Source organism: Rhipicephalus microplus, chromosome 1 (assembly GCF_043290135.1).
Source record: "Rhipicephalus microplus isolate Deutch F79 chromosome 1, USDA_Rmic, whole genome shotgun sequence".
Taxonomy (NCBI): Eukaryota; Metazoa; Arthropoda; class Arachnida; order Ixodida; family Ixodidae; genus Rhipicephalus; species Rhipicephalus microplus.
The window spans coordinates 236,846,930-236,863,650 of record NC_134700.1 but is presented as its reverse complement, the minus strand read 5'-3'; positions in this window follow the sequence as shown (position 1 = coordinate 236,863,650).

Below are 16,721 nucleotides of genomic sequence, written 5' to 3'. Positions count from 1 at the left end.
TATAAGAAGATCTGCCATGTTTTTTTTGTTTTTGCTTCTTAGTCGACTATATTCACGCCTGCTTCCTTGACCGGCCAAGCTTGAACCAAGCGACAATGCAACGAGATGACGTCATCATGTAACTTAATCTTGACGTCATTGCTGACACCTTATGGTTCCACCATCACGTGTTAATGATTTTTTGCGTCACTCATGTTCACACTGCCAGCGCCATACGCTGACGGTCATTTTTCGTATTTGATCAGGCATCTGAAGCTCTCGTCTTACTAAAAGTAGTTCTTAATAAGAGTTGTTCTGGCATCTCTGCCAGGATACGACCGCAGGCGTCATTCTCTGAGGTCGTCAGTTCCCACTGCGCTTTGCTAACATTCAGTTTTATACCCTTGGCGCGTTCACCGTCCGCCTTGTAGAGCCTGCAACAACCAGACGTGCGCCTTTCCATCCCAGGAATAAGAAATAGAAAAGTCATTTATACCTTGGCCTTGAAGCAAGACACTCTGGAATGTCTACACACCTACGCTGACAGAATCCATGTATACACGGATGGATCTATACCACCCAGACTAGCTCCACCAGCGCCACCATCATCCCACCGCGACACATCAACATCACGTAAGAACTTAGTCACGTGAGCACGTCGACTGGTTCGGAAATTGTTGCCCTGTGAGGTGCCATTGATTATATCAAGCAACAACCGGCTAATCGTTGGGCAGTAGTCTGCGACTCCAAGGCGGCTCTACAGTGTCTTTCACTTTGTCGCGGATCGTAGGAACAACTGGTGTGGGAGATCAGAGAAATGCTGCACTATGCGACCGAACAAGTACACAACGTTGTGTTCCAGTTGATACCAAGTTATTGCGGTGTCTCCGGCAATGACCTGGCCAATGAAGCAGCCAGAAATTCACACGTACAAACAAACTCTGTTTCTGTACCGTTATCTAGGATTAACTCGGCTTGATACCTATTTAAGCTGGCGCAGAGCATGAAACTCCAGTAGGGGCAGTCATCACAGTTGGCACATCATCAACTATATTCTCTCTACCCATCTCTACGACTGCGGCTACCCTCTGGTCTTTCTAGGGAGGAAGGTTCAGTGTTGTGCCGTATGCGTCTGGGCGTAGCCTTCACCAATGCCTACTCATTTAAAATTGGGATGGCCGACAGCGCAAAGTGCAACGACTGCGCCATCGATGAGACTATTGGACACATCTTATGTTACTGCCCGGCATACACAACCGAGAGGCTTCACCTGCGCAGTGTCTTAAATCAACTGGACAGAAGTGATTTCACTGTCGAGAAAGTATTGGAACCATGGCATTGCCCATCCAATTTCCATAAGGCAACGAAAGCACCGTTGCATTTTCTCAAAGACACCGGCCTGTTTCATCGTTTGTGATGGTGAAACTGTTACGCGTCGGCCCAGTCAGTGATTTTTTTTCTTCTCTTCTATAACTTTCCTTCCCCTCTCCCCTTCCTAAATGCAGGGTAGCCTACCGGGGCGCAGCCCTGGTTAACCTCCCTGCCTTTCTCCTTATGTTACCTCTCTCTCTTATAAATGAAGAAATAAATAATTAACTGCGTGCTCTTGCATACGAAGCCTCCTGCGCTTAGAAAGTGCCGAGCATGTTCTCGATAGCTAGAGCATAGTAATCAAGAACATAGTAAATCAAGAACTTCGCCATATCAAAAATGCCGTTTTACTATTGGCCACCCCGTCTTTTCATGAGATGTCAACCGGCTCATAAGCCATGCCCTTTGGTTAAACTGCTCGTCGCTTTCTCTGAAAGCCGCATAATACCGGTCTCGTATAAGCAGCGCTGCTCGATTGAGGCTACGTTATTGTATTACATATCAGTTCTCGGAGCTGAAACCCCGAGGCCATCGCTGTGTGATCGGGCGGAAATGAAAAGGTTTGTGAGAATTCGCCCACTGGCATTTGCCACAAGAGCTGCTTTTGACAAATCTTGAAGTACGACGTCTCTAAAGGAATGTCGAAGAACGCAGGCATTGAATAGAGTCTTGAGAGATGTGGAAATAGAGCGATAGGAATTGTCCAAAGGATCGAATATTTTTTCAAGGACTGTTAAGGTAGCTTGAATTTTACGTACGAGCTAAAAATATAAGAATAATTCTGCTAAAACACAAATTTATCTTTAGTATGTAGACAGAGTGGTTGTGATGGTAACGAAAGCCACAGCGTTTTTTGAAACGTTTAATTAGCCTCGAATAGGGAGCCCTATACGACGACAGAGAAAAAGTATACATGTATGGTTTGTGTCGAAATAAATAAATAAATAAATAAATAAATAAATATATCAATATCTAGAGACATTATGCCTCCATTTCAGTCGACTGGAAGTTGAATGCAATCTTCTTTTTTTTCTTTTTCTTCAATGCCGATGTCTTGAAATTCTCGCGCTTCCCTCCGTAAACATTCTGCAACTTTCTTGGTTTTGCAAGGCCTCCAGCATCGAAGCCTTTGTAAGCCTTCTGCACCTCACCTTGATATGCAAGAGAGAGAAGTACGGGGCTCCGGGTAGCCCTAAAGGTTACCACAAAACTCCTGAAGTTTCTGCGAAAAACCAATTCACAAGCGGCTGTGACAGTGATGTCCCATAACACGTGGGCATGATTGGCATGTAACCAACTGCAAGTTTGTGTGCGTTCTGTTACGTGATACCTTTTTTTTTTAGTTTGAGTTTGAGTTTGAGTCTTTTTCTTCCCACTCTTTCCTCCCCACTCTCGATATCCTCTTCCTTGTCCGCACATGTAGGGTAGCGAACCGGCGTTCTTAGACTGGCTCATCTCCCTGCCTTTCTCGTTCTCCCATTTCTTCTCAATCAGGTTAGCCCAAATACCTCGGCCTGGTGCGGGCCACAGGCCGGGCTGGGCTGTGTTGATTCGGGCTGCCCTGTGCAAAGCCCGCATGAGGCAAATAATATAAACATTGAGTCGGAATCATTTTTCAGCGCATAGCAATGAGCACGCAAGATCACATTTCCTATTGTTCATTGATACAATCATGCTCCTGTACCGCATGTCCTATATATAATAGATTTATTGAGGACAATCACTGCAATTATTTCAAGCTTGCTATGCTTGTGAAAAAAAAATGGCAGCATATCCACGGAGTGAATGATGGAGAGTGGGGCGAAGCCTTCGTCCATCCATTCGTTCTTGCTTCCGTCTGTCCATGCGTCCGTCTGCGTGACCGTCCATGCGTCCATCCGCCCGTCTGTGCGTGCGTCTGTTCGTGCGTCCGCCCCTGCGTTCGTTCATGCGTCCATCCATGCATCTGTCTGTGTGTCCGTTCGTCCATCTATTCAATACTCCAAGTACCACCATCTCGCATCTTTTCATCATGAATTCCCCATATAGAAGCACCGCCATCCAGCGGACATTCCAAAAACTAAACGAGAGGTGGCACACGCACACTTTCTTACGGCTTGCGCTTCGGGTATAATTCCCACCTTTAACCACCTCCAGTTTATGGTATATACTAGTTCACTGTATTGATGGCACTGCGGCCCAACGCACGCAAAATCTTTCTAAAACCAAGGAGGGTACGCCTAGCGAGTATAACGTAGCAACATTTTCCTGTCAGATAGTGCTCAATGTACATGCCAATGGCTGCTAATGGGAAATGAGAGACAGGAGAATTTAGCTTTTACTTTCTTACGGCTTGCGCTTCGTATCTACTTCGCACCTTTGACCACCTCGAGTTCTCGGTATATACTAGTTCATTGTATTCATGGCACTGCGGCTCAACGCTCGCTAAACCTTTCTAAAACTAAGGAGGTTTCACCAAGCGAGTATAACGTAGCAACCCTTTCTTGTCAGAGAGTGCTCAATGTACATGCCAATGGCAGCTAATGGGAATTGCAGCGTGCACGTTAACTAAAAGCCGAATGCTCCTGTCTCTCATCCCCCTTTAGCAGCATTTGGCATGTACATTGAACACTATCTTTTATTGTTCAACAACGCACAGAAGAAATCTCTCACAGGCACCACCTTGCAGGTCAAAATGTTATACTTGTTACACACTAAAACGGCTACGAGGGAAGAACGGGTGCCGCTATAGAGAGCTTCGCCCCTAAAACCTATTTGTGATTCTGCTACCAGAGCGAGCTGTGACCGGAACTTCAGTTCGGCGGGACTTGTGATGCAAGAGCGCCACACTTCACTTAACGCCGAACTGCTGCCGAATTTTTTATTTCCACACAACTTAGAATCTGTGTATACGCCCTAACATGTGCCGTTCGTGTATTTCCAGCATTATCGGAAAGTGATAGGCCTGCTCACCTCGACTAAGAGGTGCTGCGCCGCCCACGTTAGGCCGCCTTTCTAGCGAAAACCGGTCGCTCGATTGGCCCGCCGCGATGGTCTAGTGGCTAAGGTACTCGGCTGCTGATCCGCTGGTCTCGGGATCGAATCCCGGCTGCAGCGGCTGCATTTCTGTTGGAGGCGGAAATGTTGTAGGCCCGTGTGCTCAGACTTGGGTGCAAGTTAGAGAACCCCAGGTGGTCAAAATTTTCGGAGCCCTTCACTACGGCATCTCTCTTTATCATATGGTAGTTTTGGGATGTTAAATCACACAAATCAAATCAATCAATTGGTCGCTTGATAACCCGTTCCCGCCTTCTGCCTGCGCTGTTTCAGCAATTTCACGAGCTTTTCACACGCTGTTGTCTGGTTGCCCTGCACATGCAGCGTCACCTGTGGCTTGCTCCGAAGGCTTAAAAGTATTGTAAAAAGGTTTTCACGAAAGGAATCTTAACAGAACCGAGAGCAAGTTTTGCGAGACCAAGCAAGTCGAACCGATGTCTTTTAACAATTGCTAGGTGCATGCTAATGGTGAACAGCCGCCTTTCTATGACATTAAAAGTCAGGTGACGGCACGAGTTTTATATGTATGTTATCGGTAAAACGCTCATCTGCTGCGGCCTTTGTGTTTTCTCGAAGCTGTCGGCAAGCGACCCCCATGCTTTTGCATGCGTTTGTATATAGCGTTCGGATTTCGATTGCTTGGTCACGCGGTTTTCAATTTATTAGGAGGTCAGTGTGAAGATACTAAACTTATACCTGCCCTGTTCAGTCCCTGGCACAATTTCACTGCGGTGTGTTCAGTTTCATGAGTTTCACTTTTGCCGAGGTTTTCATGGGACGTTAACAAGTTGTATCATAAGTTGAATGTCACCTTTTCCCCACTTTCACTTCCCACTTCCGCCAAGCTTGTTTCTTGCAGCGCATGTTTCATTTCGGATCATATCCCCGCCTTATCACACAGCATGTTCACTGATTCGAATGTTGGTGAGGTTGTTTTTACAGCTCATTTGGTCATCGTCATATGACACAATAATCACAAGGATGAAGCATGTTTTTAGGTACGCTGAAAAACGCCCCGCCGCGGTGGTCTAGTGGCTAAGGTACTCGGCTGCTGACCCGCAGGTCGCGGGTTCAAATCCCGGCTGCGGCGGCTGCATTTCCGATGGAGGCGGAGATGTTGTAGGCCCGTGTGCTCAGATTTGGGTGCACGTTAAAAAACCCCAGGTGGTCGAAATTTCCGGAGCCCTCCACTACGGCGTCTCTCATAATCATATGGTGGTTTTGGGACGTTAAACCCCACAAATCAATCAATAGGTACGCTGAAATTTGCGCCTGATAACACCAACACGCCCTGTCTGTCATTCTTGCACCAAAACCTAGCACACTGTTACTGCGTTTCGCTCCCGTGGAAATGCAGCTGACGTATTCGGGAATCGAACTCATGACTTCGATTCCAGCATCACAACACATCATCATGCTAAATTATCGGTGGATGTTGTTTGCAAGACATGTACGCATAAATGCTCAGCGCGAACCCGCAGCACAAGTCTGTTTACACTGAGCGGTGATGAGAAGTCTACAGCCATCAGCTGAATAAAACACTTGCTAAGCGGGCTCCCAGTACGGTATTTTAAGTGTGCTAGAAACCTCCAGCGCTTTCGCACTACCAATGGTTGTCTCGGAAAGCCAGAGCCCAATCGCGAATTGTACAGCGGTTTTCTATTTGCTGTCTTTTTTTTTTCAGTTTACTCACACGCTTTCTTTTATTAAAGTCGAGTCATCGTGTTTCTTTCAAATAATGAATAGTTTGTAGTACTGTGCACGATAAAAAATTTCAAATTAACCAGACCATGAAGCATGGGCGAACTCTTGACTCATTTGTTTCTCGCAGTGCTTGCATTGGAAAGGTTAGAACTTGGCGGGCAGTTTTCAGGTCTTCGTCATGTTCACAAGCAGCTCACAATGCAGCAGTAGTGCGTGCCTGCTTTTCACAATGACGAAGGAGCGCTGCCCATAGCGTGCAAAATGCGAGATAAGCCCTCCAAAGAAAACGCTGTCCTTGCGCGCAATCGGAATACCCAGCAAGCGTGGCCCGTCCGAGCAACCGGTGCTTTGCCCTCTTTCCACTCGAGTGGCCAATGGCACTGCGCAAACTTGTACCTGTCTTCCCTATACTGTGGCTCCGCAGCAAATTTTCATACGGCTGGGTCGGACCGCGCCTTGGTTTTTATTTGTGTGCGCCGGGCCGGGCCAGATGGGCTTGAAGTCTATTGCTTCGGGCTCGGGCGGGCTTTCGACGCAGTCATTGGGCCCAGGCTGGATTCGGGCTCAAAAAATAGGCCCGCGCACAGTTTTAATGGGTGCTACCGTCAGGATGTGTCCACTTTGAAGAAGCGATGATGTCATGCGCTAACAACGCATATTTTCCCAATCTGAGGCGGCATGATGACGCAACAGTAATAATAATCATCATCATCATCATCATCATCATCATCATCATCAGCCTGACTACGTCCACTGCAGGGCAAAGGCCTCTCCCATGTTCCGCCAATCAACGCGGTTTTGTACTGTCCGTTGCCATGTTATACCCGCAAACTTTTTAATCTCATCAACCCACCTAATTTTCTGTCTCAACTTCGTGCATTTGCGTTCTCTGGGAATCCATTCAGTTACCATTAATGACCACCGGCTATCATGCCTACGTGCTACGTGTCCGGCCCATGTCCATTTCTTTTTCTTGTTTTAAACTATGATATCCTTAACCCCGGTTTGTTCCCTGACCCACTCTGCTCTCTCCTTGTCTTTTAAGGTTACACCTTTCATTTTCCTTACCATGGCTCGCTGCATCGTCCTCAATTTAAGCTGAACCCTCTTTGTAAGCATAAAGGATTCTGCTCCGTAAGTAAGGACTGGTACGATTCAGCTGTTATATACCTTCCTCTTGAGGGATAGTGGCAATCTACCAGTGATGATGTGCGAGTGCTTGCCAAATGTGCTCCACCCCATTTTTATTCTTCTAGTTACTTTAATCTCGGGGTCTGACTCCGTGGTTATTACCTGTCCTAAGTAGACATATTCCTTTACAACTTCCAGCGTCTCTCCACGTATCACAAAGTGCTGTTTTCTGCCGAGATTTTCGCACATTACTTTAGTTTTATGCATATTAATTTTCAGACCTAATTTTCTGCTTTCCGTGTTCAGTTCAGTAATCATAAACTGTTATTAGTTCCCTCATCATCAAGACAATGTCATCAAGACAAGTTACTCATCAAGACAATGTCGTCAGCGAATCACAGGTTACTAAGGTACTCTCCTTAACTCTTATCCCTTACTCTTCTCAGTCTAGGGTCCTGAATACCTCCTGTAAACACGGGGTGAATAGCATTAGAGATATCGTGTCTCCCTGCCTTACACCCTTCTTTATTGGTATTCTTTCGCTTTCTTTATGGAGAACTATGGTGGCTGTGGATCTTCTGTAGATTTCTTCCAGTATTCTTATGTAGTGTTCTTTGATGCCATGATTCCGCAGTGCCTGCATTATAGCTCATGTCTCTATGAGTCAAACGCCTTCTCGTAATCTGTGAAATCTATGTGTAGTGGTTGGTTGTATTCAGCGCATTTTTCTATTACCTGATTGATGGTATGAATAATGTCTATTGTGGAGTAACCGGTATGAAATCCTCCTTGGTCCTTTGGCTGATTGAACTCTAATATTGTCTTAATTATATTAGCTATTATTTTTGTAAATAGTTAGTTGAGAACGGAGAGTAAGTTGATCGGCCTGTAATTTTTCAAGAACTTGACGTCTTCTTTCTTATGTATTAAGATGGTGTTGGTGTTCTTCCAAGGTTCTGGTACCCTTCCCGTCAAGAGACACTTTATATATAAGGTGGCTAATTTTCTTACACAATTTTTCCGGCTTCTTTCAGAAGTTCGGTTGTTACTTTATCCTCACCAGTGGCTTTGCCTCTTTCTATTCCTTCTAGGGCTTTCCTTACTTACCCTGTCATTACTGGTAGGATGTCAAATTTTCTTGGACTATCATAGTTTCTCAGAATACTATCCTGGTTCTTTCGACTTCTGTACAGCTCTCTGCAGATCTCCTCCGCCATCTCGACCATCCTATTTATATAGGTTATGACATCGCCTTCCGCGTTTTTCAATGCATACATTTGATTTCTGCCTATGCACAAGTCTGCCTTCGCAACTTTTAGGCTTCTGCTGCTTTTTACAGCCTGCTCAATTTTTTCCATGTTATACCTCCTGATGTCGGCTACTTTACTCCTATTGATTAACTTTGAAAGCTCCACTTGCTCTATTTTGACGGTTGCATTTGAGGCTTTCATCTTTTGTCGTCTCTTAATAAGATTTTTCGTCTCATGAGATAGTTTGCCACTTTTGCGTCTAGGGACTGAACCTCCAACTTAAATTGCACACTCTTTGATGGTACTAGTAAGATTATCATTTACTGTGTCAACGCTAACGTAGTTTATCTCATTTAGTGCTTAGAAATGATTCTGAAGCGAAATTCGGAATTCCTGTATTTTCCTCTCACCACCCGTTCATTAATTAACTTTTGGCGTATCAGTTTTTGTCTTGGCTTTTTTAAACCTAGGTGAATATGAGCTATTACCATTCTATGATTCCTGCATCTAATCTTGCTAACTACTTCTACATCTAGTATATTGTCTGAGTTTGCACACAGAATGAAGTCAATTTCATTTGTAGTATTGCCATTAGTACTTCACCACGTACACTTACAGTTAGCCCGTTTTCTGAAGAAGGTATTCATAATCCGTAAATTATTACGTTCTGCAAGCTCTATAAATATCTCCTCTCTGGCATTTCTAGAGCCGATGCCATATTCCCCCACCGCATGTTCTCCGGCCTGTTTCTTGCCTTGATTGATATGAGGGGTTTAACGTCCCAAAACCACCATTAAAATCTACCACCTGGGGTTCTTTAACGTGCACCCAAATCTTCGCGCACGGGCCTACAACATTTCTGCCTCCATCGGAAATGCAGCCGCCGCAGCCGTGATTTGATCCTGCGTGGTGCGGGTCAGCATCCGAGTACCTTAGCCTCAAGACCACCGCGGCGGGGCCTGTTTCTTGCCTACTTTGGCATTACAGTCGCCCATAAGAATAGTATACTGTGTCTTTACTTTTTAATGAATGAATATACGTCTTCATAAAATCGTTCACCCAAGGGATCATCATGGCTCGATGTAGGCGCCTAGGCCTGTACCACTTTCATCTTCTACCTTCTGTTAAACTTAATATGATACTTGCCACCCTCTCACTGATGTTATAGTATTCTTCTATGTTGCCAGCGATAATCGTGTGTATGAGAAACACCACTCCTAGTTCTTTTCTGTCAACTAATCCACGGAAGCCTAGGATGTGTCCATTATTCAGCACTGTATAAGCCTCTCGTGTCCTCCTAACTTCGCTGAGCTCTATTAAATTCCATTTACCACCTTCTAATTTCTCGAATAGCGCAGCTAGATTCGCCTGACTAGGTAGCGTTATAGCGTTGGAGGTAGCCATGTTCAGATTCCATGGCGGCTTGTCCGTACCCAGGAATTCTTAGCACGCTCGGCTGCGTCGCAGGTCTCACCGGCACCTTGGACAGTTGCTTGACAGCTGCTGAGGACTGAGGGCCAAGGGTTAATTGCTGTGTTCATGGGAGGTTGTGGCCAGGTACTGCACCAGGGTGGCAAATCCTGCTCTGGTGAGGAAGTGCATTACCGGCAAATAGTAGCCAGTGGGGCCGTACAAGTTCGTGCAAAAGCAATGCCGTGTTCGCCTCACTCACCACAAAACGACAGATTGAATTCCTACACTCCGATGACTCTTGGCACCCACTCTCGCACACATATAAAAGTCCACACAAGAAAATATCTAATGCTTCCGACTTAATTAATAAACTTTCTGTCACCCCGCCGCGGTAGTCTAGTGGCTAAGGTACTTGGCTGCTGACCCGCAGGTCGCGGGATCGAATCCCGGCTGCAGCGGCTGCACTTCCGATGGAGGCGGAAATGTTGTAGGCCCGTGTGCTCAGACTGGGGTGCAGGTTAAAGAACCCAGGTGGTCTTAATTTCCAGAGCCCTTCACTACGGTGTCTCTCATCATTATATGGTAAATTTGGGGCGTTATACCCCACAAATCAATCAATAAACTTTCTGTACCTTCAGTCAGCGTTTAGGAGAGCGCGTGTGTGCTCTCACGCGACACTCGCTAAATTGCTGTGACCCACTCAGGCCATTGCGTCGCATCGATTCCTACTACTGCCCTCCTTCGAAGCTTCTATCGCTGTACGTTAAGTTTCACTATCTCCAGGACTGGCCCACAAAGTGACGGCGTGCACTGATTATGTCATGGGGCATCATTTCGGTACAATTTGCGTTGTCCACGCTGGATGCCGTATTTGGGGGCTCTGCTTCTGTCGGCTCAAACCCACAAAAAATCTCGTGCATATGTTTGGTCTTGTAGCTCAGTCAGCATCGATTTTCTTCTCATCTTCCTCATACCGGCGTCTTCATAAAAACGGGCATGTGGAATGTCATTTCGTTCTCTTCTCTCGAGCACGACTAGACTCACTGTCGCTCAGCGAGAACTGCGTTCTGGCAGGCGCATGCATCTCGGGACCTTTTTCCCAATATATGATATATAGGGACTTGTTATACAAACTTGCAGTGAATGAAAGTGGGCTGTACTTCCGAAGCATCGACATTAGCGTGGTATTGTGGTTCGTGGGCTTAGCTTAACGCTTCTAATCATTCGAGCACATCTAATGCTAATAAATCTTTTAGCAAGGGCTGTAGGCGCGCAGTATCACTCTTCGTACGTCTCTAAATAAATAAGTAAATATGAAGGTTGCCGATTTCTCTTTGAGGGTGTGTTTAGATTACCGTGTATTGTGGTTACTTGTAACTCTATTTTGCACTATATATAAGTTTTTGTGCTTCATAGATGTCAGTGCTAGTTACTTTTGAAATCATGAAATAAACACCAAAAAAGTTATGTGACATTGCGGTGCGAGTACTCGTCTTGCTTTGACATATGCATTATTCACAGCCCTGCTAGCTTCAATTGCCTTACTTCGTCAGGAAGATCAGCCAGACGGTGCATCATCTTTTCCCCCTCCTTGTTTTCTTTTGAGGTCACATTAATTAACCACAACTATGATCACAACTATGGTGTCAGCTGTTTAACGAAGTATTTCAGGTGTATTCAGGCAGAAATACAAGACCCCTTTTTTGTCTTCACAAAGCCATTGTTCACTAGTATTCTTATAAAATGAGATTCATAAGAAGCAATAAGCCACCAAAGTTCCAGCGAGCTCCAGGAGGACTTCCTGCATAAAAGTTTGAAAGAAGTAAACAGTGATCTTTGATGGTATGGTTAAACATTAAAAGTAAGTGCGCGAGAATATCCAACTGAAAGCTTCCCGAAATTTATCTTGCTGTTGTCCTCCCTTACTCTTCACAATGTAGTGGGGTCGCATGAAATAGGCGCATGGCTTAAGGAATATGCAGTTTCTTGTTTTACAAAGAGAAAGAGAAAACAGTACCTTATGAAGAGACTGCACCTCTCGCGGAGTCAAAGAATAAGAAAAGCAGCACTACCACTTGAAGTCGTTAAGTCTACATCTTTGCTGACTTTTGTGCCCCGTAGATTCCTGAACCATGTTTCACATTTGAAACTTCTTAGACGGTGCGCTTCCTAGATACTACGTGCACAATAAAACTTTTTAAAAGGGCAAAATAAGGAACCTCTGCGACACCGGTCTCCCTCGACGAGTTGCTGTCCACTTCCACCTAGAGTGCCATCAAAAGCTGTTCGTCGTCCATTCCCACGTGAACGACCCCAGAGACACTTCCTTATTATTGCCCTTGGACGTACTTTTTTTGCGTCTATCGTAAAGGTCTTTTTACGAGTGCTTCTCACTGACAAAGTGGTAGCGTCTTCTTTTTCTGTGGATGGTAAATGGTGTGGTGTTGCTGCACTTCTACTGGGGTCGCGAAAAGCATCAGTATCAAACATGCAAGACGTGATGTAAACACGGTGACGGTTGCTAATGCGCTCGTAGCCGTTATTCGTAAACTGAAGCCATGATGAAATTTCACCATATACTGGCAATCTTTAGTCTTTCTCTCTCATTCTCTACTATACTTCTCATACCAACATCGGCTCATCGCAGAGTATCAGTCGTGCGCAACTTACGCAGAAGCTGCATGTAGTTCACGATTAGGTCTCATTCAGGTCAATGCAATTGCCTATCAAGCAGCTGTAAAAGCGGTTAGTTCTGGCTTTAAAATGTACGAGCGATCAAAAATAATCCCGCGGAAGAGCTCATGTCAGCCTTTTCTAGTTTTTACTTCCTTCGAAATAGGGAGTAAAAACGTAACTACGTATTAATTGTTGGGGTTTAATGTCCCAAAACTATCATACGATGATGAGAGACACCGTAGTGGAGGGTTCCGGATATTTCGACCACTTGGGGTTCTTTAACGTGCGTAGAAACGTAACACTAAAAGTGCAACCCGGCTCTTGAGCCACAGATAAGAAGAAAACTGATGCTTCATCCGGACAGCACCATTCGCCGATTGACGAGGCTTTTTCATCCTGATAGATCGTGCAAGAAATGTTACAATGTTTTCTGTCATTCTAACTGACAATGAGTGCAACTATCTCTGCAAATGATCTTTTTTGAGAAAATAAGCTTTGTTACTTCAAGCGTGCGCCGCTAGATGTGTTGATTATTTCCCTTTTCCCTCTCCAACACCTTTCAAGGTATATTACTGCATTTTCACAACACCAAAACAGTTGGTGGTCGGCATCAGTCCTGTGTCTACTTTTCCGTTCTTTCTATAGCGTTTTTTTTATCTGTGCAAGGGCGTGGCAACAGCAAGAATAAAGAAATGCAATAAATTGGCAATAATGGTTGGGAATTGCCATCTTTTGTTATTCAACTCTATTATCTAGTCTACTGACAAGTGTTCTTCTATAGTTCACGAAAAGAAGATGCGTAATAACTTTGGTGTTTGTGTTTTTTCGCGAAAAGTATTGATGAATAGACGATGTGGTACGCAGCGCCCTGAGTTGTTTATAAATACTTTGAGGTTTAATTATATTCTTCCTTTTCCTGAAAACAACCCTGAAATTGCACACGCCATGCCAGTAAAACACTACGGCTCTGAAACAATTGCGAAGCCACTTCACATGCTTCCCGCCCACATAGCTGGCGCTTCTCTCGGGCAAAGTCTATCGTTTCTCCAACGTTGTTGCACCTGTTGCTCTCAGTAAACTTTCGACCCCTCCAAGACATCATTCATTAGCGTGTACTAAGCCATATCATGTTATCTAGCATACTCTCACCCCCCAAAGCCTCACGACATAAAACTAATAATACGTCCTGTTCGCCTTAGTGATTTTTTTGGCACACCTATACAAAAAGTACAAAAAAGAGTGATTTTTTCAAACGCAACCCCGAACCTCAAAGAAACGTTTCCTGCCGAACAACAAAGAAAAGAATAACAGTGACATCCAGCGCAACATTGAAGAACTTTGTTAGCCTGAAAAATGTCTACGAAGCTTGTTTATACAGTTTCATTTTTGTTCCATGTGCTGCAGCTGTAACCTGCCACAAGGCGAGCGTTTGGGGTGCTGAAAAAAGCACTAGTGTAGTGTAGTTCCTGGTGAAAGCTTCTGAAGGGTACTAGGTTCTCATGATTTTCGCAGTTGAATATCTTGCTCTGCGCACGCACACAGAAAGTTTTAGCGGGTAGCATAGGATAGTTTTAGCAAAGCGTCGCTCACCTTCCATTCTACACAGATGTAAAGTCCTGAGCCAGTGCAAAGAAATACACAATTTGCAACCGTAGAGAAACGTCAGTTTACGATAACTGCAAACGTATCGTCTGCGCTGACGCCAGACATGCGGAGGTGTCCTAGCAGACGATGCGTTCTGTGCTTTTTTCATAGACTCAACACATGTTACTCCATACAGTATTTGAATGTCAATAAATACGTTATGGCTTTATTAAAGACCCTGATTCATTACAACTGTTGCGAAAATGATTCATTTTTTGGTAACTTCAAATCTAGAACACGACTTGACGCCAGCGCACACTATCGTCGTTGAATTCATTCATACTTCCCTTCACTCTCATTGTCAACCAAACTTCCATGAACGCAAGCGCAAGATTACACTATAGTTTCTACAGCATGCAATTTTATAATTTCCATACATTACGTTATGATACTCAGCCTTCTGCAGTTGTCACTCTTTTGTTTGTTGTGCCAGTTCGAGTAACCTAATTCCGATGGAACATAAGCTAACAATAATTTCTGGAGGGATCCGGAAACAACGGCTCATCGAAATAGGCTTATGAAACTGAACAGCACAAATCTCTACTTGACTGCTTGTTAACCAAGACACTATGCTTTTTTCTTTCAAGCGTGGAGCTCTTGAAGCAATTCCTTGCCTTTGGTAATGCGAACAAAAATTATCATCATCCTAAGCTGTTACAAGCTTGCTTAGTCTTCTTCAAGTCCTGCTTCGCTTTCGCTACACATGTGCGGAGTTTTCTGGCATGGAACACGAAATATGACTGGCGAGTCTGTTACAAGACTGTAAATCACGTATCAACATGTAACAACTAGTCATGGGACTCAAATTGGTTAACTCCATGAAACAGCCAGTCACAAAAACTGAAAATCGGGAAAGTCACGTAACATCTCGTAATGAATAGGTACGTGAGCAAAATCCCCTAACCTTGCTGAACTACTAGTCACGCTAAAAGTTTTCGCGGAAACCACGTAACAACTATTCACTTCAAATGTTCCCGCCAAACGCACGTGACATGGGCGTAGTGCGGCGAGCCCACTGAAACCGGATAACAGCCGAGCCCAGCCGTACTAAGTACTACTTGCATCAGAAGCTAAACCTTGGCAATACCAAAGAAAACTTGGGAAAAGCTAGTTCAAACACTAAAGCTGCACCGTTTGCTCCAGGCTCGCGTTACTTATGAAAAATGGGCAATTTTTTCTCGGAATTTTTCGCTTAACATGATGAAATCTGATGCAGTTTATATAATAAAATTTTTTTCTTGATCTTGTTTCTATTCCTTGCCCACCCCCTTACCTCTTTCTGTTGTTATTTCATATCGATTTTTATTTATTTGCATGGGAAATGGAGAAAGGCCCAAGCAAAAAGTGTCAATTATCACTTGACAAACATTTGGGCGCCCTTTTACAAGGCCCCATTTACACCAAAGGCGATATCATACACGCACGTACATATAGTATATTTCATATCAATATTTCATTGTATTGTCATGGACAAAAGCCCAAAGACCTTGGATTGGCACAAGCTGTTAACTCAAACCCCTCGTTGTCCTCTTTTTCAATCACCCCCCCCCCCCCCCGTGCTGTCCTTAGTTGACTGAGTACCATGGCAATATCATTATTCATATCCAATATTTTGTATAGAAGCGTGCGCTGGCCGTGTCTTTCAGAATAAAGCTGCCAGACAATTGTTGATTCGCTCTTTTTGTGTTTTCGTATGTTTACAGGAAATGTAATAATAAATTACAACCGCTTATTCCTGTCGTTGCAATAGTTTATGTAAATAAGCAAGATTTAAAATAGTCTGATATGGGAACAAAGCTGAAATGTACAAAGCAGGCTCCTCTGCAAAAACATCAATGTTGCGAGGAAGCCGAACTCTGCACACTCTCGCAAAAGTTACACTTAACTCCGTGGTAATTTCTTGATGTCATCACCGTCCTTCATTGAGACCTGTACATATTTTAAAACACAAAAGCATAGAGTGAAAGCAGCAGCAACTCGCCACAGGGAATCAAAAGCAAGCTCAAAGGCAGTATGCGACGTTGTGAATGTCCTTTGTCTCGAGACTTTCCACGCTGGTTACCTGTTGATATTTATTCCTCGTCTACAGGTACCACTACATTGTACCTTTTTGCATCCCAGTAATAACTGAATGTTTGAAGGCATAAATATATTTGACACATTAAGGTACATTACTAGAAGGTAAAAAAGAGGAGTAAATGTGGTATGCGTGTATAAATTTATCGCAAACATGGGTATACAGCCCTTGCTAAGTTCGTGAAAATTATAAATTGATTGCTGCCTTTTGCGGACATTATTTTTCCTGAAAGTTACACTTCCTTTAATTTTTTACGCGTTTTATTTTTTGTAAACGTGCTGCGTTATTATAACACTATTCATGATCAATAACTTTGTTAAGACATTTGTAAAATACCCTTCTTCATGGCTGCTTAAGAAAAGCGGATATGAACAATCAGTGTAGAATGAGTGATAATATAGAAAGTGTTCATGAAGACACAATAATTAGACATTACAAGT